The sequence below is a fragment of the Myotis daubentonii genome, chromosome 10, assembly GCF_963259705.1.
Source record: "Myotis daubentonii chromosome 10, mMyoDau2.1, whole genome shotgun sequence".
In the NCBI taxonomy this organism is placed as follows: Eukaryota; Metazoa; Chordata; class Mammalia; order Chiroptera; family Vespertilionidae; genus Myotis; species Myotis daubentonii.
In genome coordinates this window covers 43,311,839-43,318,546 of record NC_081849.1, presented here as the reverse complement: position 1 = coordinate 43,318,546, position 6,708 = coordinate 43,311,839, and positions in this window count along the sequence as shown.

The window sequence follows — 6,708 nt, the reverse complement described above, 5'->3', positions numbered from 1 at the left end:
TAGAAATGCAAATTCTGCAGTCTCATTACAGATTTACTGAGCCAAAAACTCTGGGGAGGGGGAGTGGTGAGAGGGTAGGGCCCAACCACCTATGTTTTAACAAACCCTCCAAGGACTCCTTATGATGAACAACATAAACTGATGAACAAAAACAGATGTAGAGACAGAGAAGCATCGATTAGATGCTCAAAACTCAGAGGGAAGGGAGGGGAGGGTGGGGGTGAAGGGGAGAGATCAACCAAAAGACTTGTATGCATGCATATAAACATAAGCGATGGATGTGGACAACAGGGGGTGAGGGTGAGGGCAGGATTGGGGGGATGAGAGGACATTGGGGGGATAAGGACACATTTGTAATATCTTAATCAATAAAGGGAAATAAAAAAAAAAAGAATCCCTGATCACAAAGGATTTGTTTGACCTTTGGATGAGGGCGGGGTCTAAATGCCTTCTAACATGTCTTCTAATGCTAAAATCCCAGGATTATTAGAAAATTCCTACAATTTTCATTTCAAAAATTATTGTTTTTTTTAATATTTAATTTTGAATCAAGTTTAGGAGAAAAAAGCTCCCTAAAGTGGTTTGTTTTCTTGGTTTTGATTAGTTCAGTGGTTTGAAAGAATTACTAAGAAGCAGACAATGTTCTTTGGGGGTATTTTACTTTAAATACAGGAATTAGACATTAAATGAATGTTTCAGAGCAGACTCAGGGGTCTCCAGGGGCCCTTTATCTCACCTAGAGCTCATGCCTCTCCTACACAGCTCTACCTTTTGGACTTAATGCCAAATAGTAGCAGTGCAGTTTCAAAGCAGGAGACTTCGGCTGAGACAGCCACTTCCTAATTGCCCTGTATACGCTTGACAGTGCACTAGATTTTCTTTTTTCTTTTTAAATTTTATTGAATTTATTGGAGTGACTTTGGTTAATAAAATTTCATAGGTTTCAACCCAGCTGAAGTGGCTCAGTGGTTGAGCATCGACCTATGAACCAGGAGGTCACAGTTCGATTCCTGGTCAGGGCACATGGCCTGGTTGTGGGCTCCATCCCCAGTAGGGGGCATGCAGGAGGCAGCTGCTCAATAATTCTCTCTCATCATTGATGTTTCCCTTTCTGTCTCCTTTCCTTTTTGAAATCAAATTTTTAAAAAATTGCATAGGTTTCAGCTGTACAGTTCTATAATACATCATCTATATATAGTATTGTTGTGAAAAGTCAACTCCTTTCATCACCATTTATTCCCACTTTACCCTCTTCTACTTCATCCGCACCCTCCTTCCCCTTTGGTAATCACCACAGTGTTGTCTGAGAACACTCGATTCTTATAGATGAGATTAACGAGGTGTACCTGTAAGGGTTGATTAAATCATGCTCTGGTAATAACAATCCCAAAATCTCATTGGGTTAAAACAACACTCAAAGTACTTGTTTGAGGAGCTTTGCTTTATGTTGTCCTTACTCTGGGACTCAGGCTGGTGGAACAGCCACTATAGATCATTGCCAGTTGTGGCAAAGAGAAGAAAGATCTGGAGGGTCTCACAAGGACACTTAAATGCTCTGTCCAGAAAAGAGGCCATAAATTCTATTTATTGCTCATGGTCAGAACTAATCCTAGCAACTACAAGGGGCCAGAGATGTAATTCCACCTGTGCCCAGAGGCAGAGGACCTAAACCACCTGTTGAGGTAACTAATAACCAATGGTAAGGCAGCATCTTGTGTCTTCTCCCATGATATGAAATAAGAATTTACATTTTTGAGCATTTTCTATGGGTCAGATACCATGCTAGTGGTTTATATATATTGCCTCATAATTCATACAACAAGCCTGAGAGGGAGGACTTATTATTAATTTATATAGATGAAAAAACTGAAATGAAGTGAGGTTAAGTAGTCTGCTCACTTAGTAAGTAATGGTGCCAATATTAGAGCTCAGGTCTGTCCTACTCCAAAGATGATGAAAATACAATATTGTCTTTATATTATACCTTGATAAATATACAATATTGCCTTTATATAATACCTATGAGCCCTTTGGGCTCCATCATTTGGTTATTAATTTGCTTTCATTGGTCCTTTCTCCCATCCTGATTGTCCTTTTATCCATGACACTGAGCAAGCATGCTTTGAGTCATGACAAATAGAAAATGAGCATTCTGTTCTTGCTCTAGAGACTAGGACTGTAATAGCTCTGATTTAAAAGGAAAGTTACCACTGAGACCATTCAGATAAACTGGCAGTTAAAACTGATTAAACTTGTTAGACCAAATATAGAAGTGTGTTGTTCTGGTAAAAGCAAGTTCTGGGCCTTATTTACATTGACTGTATAACATGCTGCTTTAATGTTTGAAAATTGTGAATAGTCCAAAATGTTTACTGTGCTTTAATTATGCTCATAAAATTAAAATTTCCACATAGTAATATAGTTTCCAAGTTACGAATAGATATTAACTTTATACTTAGGATATTTTTCCTGTAGGAGATTTCTTTTATGAAGGATGAGTTTTTTTCAATATTAATAAAGATTTAGAGATTACTTTCTGCATTACCTTTCATCCTTTCGCAAATTCTTTGAAATCGAACATTAATTTTTGATTGAGTGAAGGAAGCCCTTTTCTCCTTGTTTCTTATTCTCAAGAATTAGGCTGGCACTGGCTGGCCTCTATGTCCTCTCTCCCGCTCCCCAGGGCAGGAGTCAACTTTCACACTAACACACGGGGATAACGCAAAGAACTTGTGTGGCTTAACTGCTTCCCTTTACTTACTTTGTGTGGGATCTGCCTGTTTTGTGTAGAGATCCTTCATATTTCTTCAGTTCTAAGACACATTTTTTTAATACCTTAGCATCTCTGAATAAATATATCTTTATATATCTTATGTTTAAATGCAGGTCCTAATTTAAAAGGTTCATCTCTTTCTTAGTGGTGCATAAAATAAAAGCTTGCCTTACAAATTCAGAGTTTTTTATTAGATGCAATATAGTTTTCTGTGTTTCTCCCTAAGATATGGTAGATGGCCTGATCTGGGGGAGGTGGGCGGGGGCGATGTAGTGTTAGGAATACCTTGTGGATACATATGTAAGCTATTACCCCGTCAGTTTCCTCAGTTACAAAGGGGGCGTCTCCATCCCCCTGACTTTTTGGTCAGTTCTCACTTGGTTCTGGACTTCAATAGGGAGGGGAGAATGTTATGTATTAAATCTGCATAACATTGGACCAGATCTCCTGACAATAGGTAAGACATAAAAGTTGGGAAGGAAAATGCGGAGATAGAGGCATCTTATGAAAGCAAGATCCTAAACCATCCAACATGGTGGCTTTGGTTTTTGGCTTACCAAACAGATTAGAAGTTAGAGTCGTGGTTTTTTGACTTTGGTAAGTTGTAACTCTGTATAGCAGCCATATGACTGCTTTTTACAATTTAATATTGGCTTTTAGCGCACGTACCTTGGTGGCATTAGGCCTCAGGCTTTAGTAAATTGGCCAGGTGGGATTTCTGACTTTGAGGGGTCACTGGAGCATATAATAACTTTGTCTCAAGAAAGTGACAATTTTTATTCAGGCAAGACTGCATGCACCTGTGCCTAAGACAAACCTAGCTGCCCATGTGACCTCAGCATTCCTGGAAATAGTTGCCTTTAGGTGAAACTGTGACAGCAGGACCTTGAAATTCATAGGCACAGCTCGGCCTGGTATTTCAGGTGAAGCTAGCCAGTCCTTTTTGACCTTGGAAGGAGTAACAGTATCATGTGAACAGGCAGCTGAGTTTTACATGTTCAACACAACACCGGTAAGCTTTTAGCTTTGTACTGTTTGTGCCAGAGCTCTGAAGGCAGTACTAGACCAGCTGACTTACTCTATTCGCCTCTATGTCATGTCAGCTACCTTCAAGGCCAAGAAAGAAAAGTGTGGAAGGAATAAACAATGTGATGACAAATTGGCTTCAGATTTGTTAACTGAATGAACTTTCATAATGGATCCTGATTTCCCAGACCAAATTATGAGTTTTTCCAGGTGTGTGATGGACTATTATGAATGAATAACTAAAAATGAATGGAAGTCCTTTTTGTGAACAGGTATGTTATCCTCTTAGAATAAAATAAAGATACAGCTCAAAATTAAGGTCTCGCAAACCCACAGTCTAAGAAAGCAATTAAAAAGAGTTATACCATTTAACTCCAGAAATCAAATTTCTTTTCCAGGCCATTAAAAAATCAACTGAAATGATTAGTTCAAAATGAAATAAAGGGGACTGGCTAAGTAAGCTGGAGAAAGAGAGTTGCTTATTAGAAAAGTTGTTATTTTTAGCTGACAGACCAGACAGATTCGAAGGGGGAAAGGAGAACTTAAAAGGCCAGGATAGTCAACTATAAAAGGGAAAAGAGTTAAACCTAAGTCTAATTGCTCTATAAAAAGAAAAAGAGAAAGGAAATATATTGGTTTAGTGTTAGTAGGACAGTAAGAATGACTGGGACTCAAAGAATTCTGACAGAGGGAATACCAGGATCTCAGAGACCAGGATTGAGTAACTGTGCTGGATGTGAAACAACTCTAGAGATGACCTTTTTGGAACTGAAGATAAAGAATCCCTTTTAAGGATAATTGTGTAAACAAGCCTGGAAGATTTGGATTAATAAGTCATTTGGTTTCAAGGAAATATGGACACATAGGGAAGTTGGAGTAAAATATTCAAGCCATTAGTAAGTGAGTTATTACAAGGTAGCAGTCTGGTATTCCCTTTGTCCATAGGGAACATGCATGAGAAATTTATGGAATTCGTGTCCTATAGGAGGGCACAACAAAAAAGAGACATAGAACACCAATAGTTCCAGGCTTTGTCTTTGTCAGTCTAAAGAGTGGTATCCAATCGTTGGGATTACCCAACAAAAGAAGAGAAAATGGACAAAATACCTGGGGCAGACTCAGATTCCCTGATTTCCATATCTCTCACTTATGGGAGGCCCCAGAAGATATCATTTAGAGAAGTATATTAGAAACACAAGCTTCTTTATTAGAAAAACACAAGGAAAGCAAATGGAAAAAAGTTACTTAAACTCAGCAAATACTACTAGTACATCAAATAGAAAAAGAAAGGAACCTATTTAAGTAATAATTGGATTGTTACCAGTGCTCTATAAAATAGTCAAGGTCCTGAAAAACAAGAAAAGCTAGAAACTGTCACAACCAAGAGCAGCCTATGGACACAGGAGAATATATGTAATGTGGAATCTCGAATGGGAGCACGGGACAGAAAAAGGACCTTAGGTAAAGACTAAAAAGCATCTGAATAAAGCATGGACTTTAGATCATGTATTAATAATGATTAGTTATTTGTGGCAATTGTACAATCATAACATATTATTTTAATATTAGGGAAAACTGGGTGTAAGTGTATGGGAACTCTGTACTATCTTTGCAACTTTTATTTAAATCTATTAAAAACTATTCTAGCATGAAAAGGTTTATTTTAAAAAAATTGAATTATTAGAATTTCAAATGAGCTTTTGGGCGATTGCAAAGGGAAATACTAAGAATGATAGTGTTTATTTTTATAAGGTGTAATTGACATATAGCATATTAACTTCAGGTGTACAAAGTAATGATTCAATATTTGTATACACTGTTAAATGATCATCACAGTAAGTCTAGTTACCATCCATCACTATATGTAATTATAAATTTTTTCTTATTTTTAAAATATATTTTTATTGATTTTTAGAGAGATGAAGGGAAAAAGAGAGAGGGAGTGATACATCAATGCGAAAGAGAAACAAAGATCGGCGTCCTCCAGCACACACCCCAACCGGGCCTGGAGCCTGCAACCTGGGTATGTGCCGTGACTGGGAATGGAACCAGTGACCTTTCAGTGCACACGACAATCCTCTGGCCAGGGCACTTTTTTTTTCTTGTGATGAGGACTTTTAAGATTTACTCACTTAGCAATTTTCAAATGTGCAATACAATATTACTAGCTATACTCACCATTTTGTACATTACATCCCCATGACTTATTCATTTTATAACTTTTGACCCTCTTCATACATTTTGCCCCCTCCCCCAACTCCCTCCATTCTGGAAACCACCAATCTGTTCTCTGTATCTTTGAGCTTTTTTATTTGTTTTATTTTGTTTTGTTTTATAGTCTACATATAAGAGAGATCAGATGGTATTCTCTTACTTGTCTGACATTTCATTTGGTATAATGCCCTCAAGGTCTATGTATGTGGTCACAAATGGCAAGATTCCATTTTTTTTTTTATGGCTGACTAGTATTTCATTGTGTATATACTAGTATTTACATTTTCTTTATCCATTCATTCATTATACTAATGGACACTTCAGTTGTTTCTATATTTTGTCTATCTATATATATAAAAGCCTACGCGACTGTTATGACGAACGACCAGTTGACCTGTCGTTATGATATGCACTGACCACTAGGAGCAGACACTCAATGAAGGAGCTACCCCCTGGTGGTCAGTGCACTCCCACAACCAACCTCCTGTGGCCGGCCAACCTCCAGTGGCCCCTCCCCCTGGTTGGCCAACCTCCCATGGCCCCTCCCCCTAGCTGGCCAACCTCCCATGGCCTTGATCAGCCCGATCGCTGGCCAGGCCGGGGGACCCCACCCATGCACAAATTCGTGCACCAGGCCTCTAGCTGTAAATAATGCTGTAATGAATATAGGCATGCATATATTTTTTTTGAATATG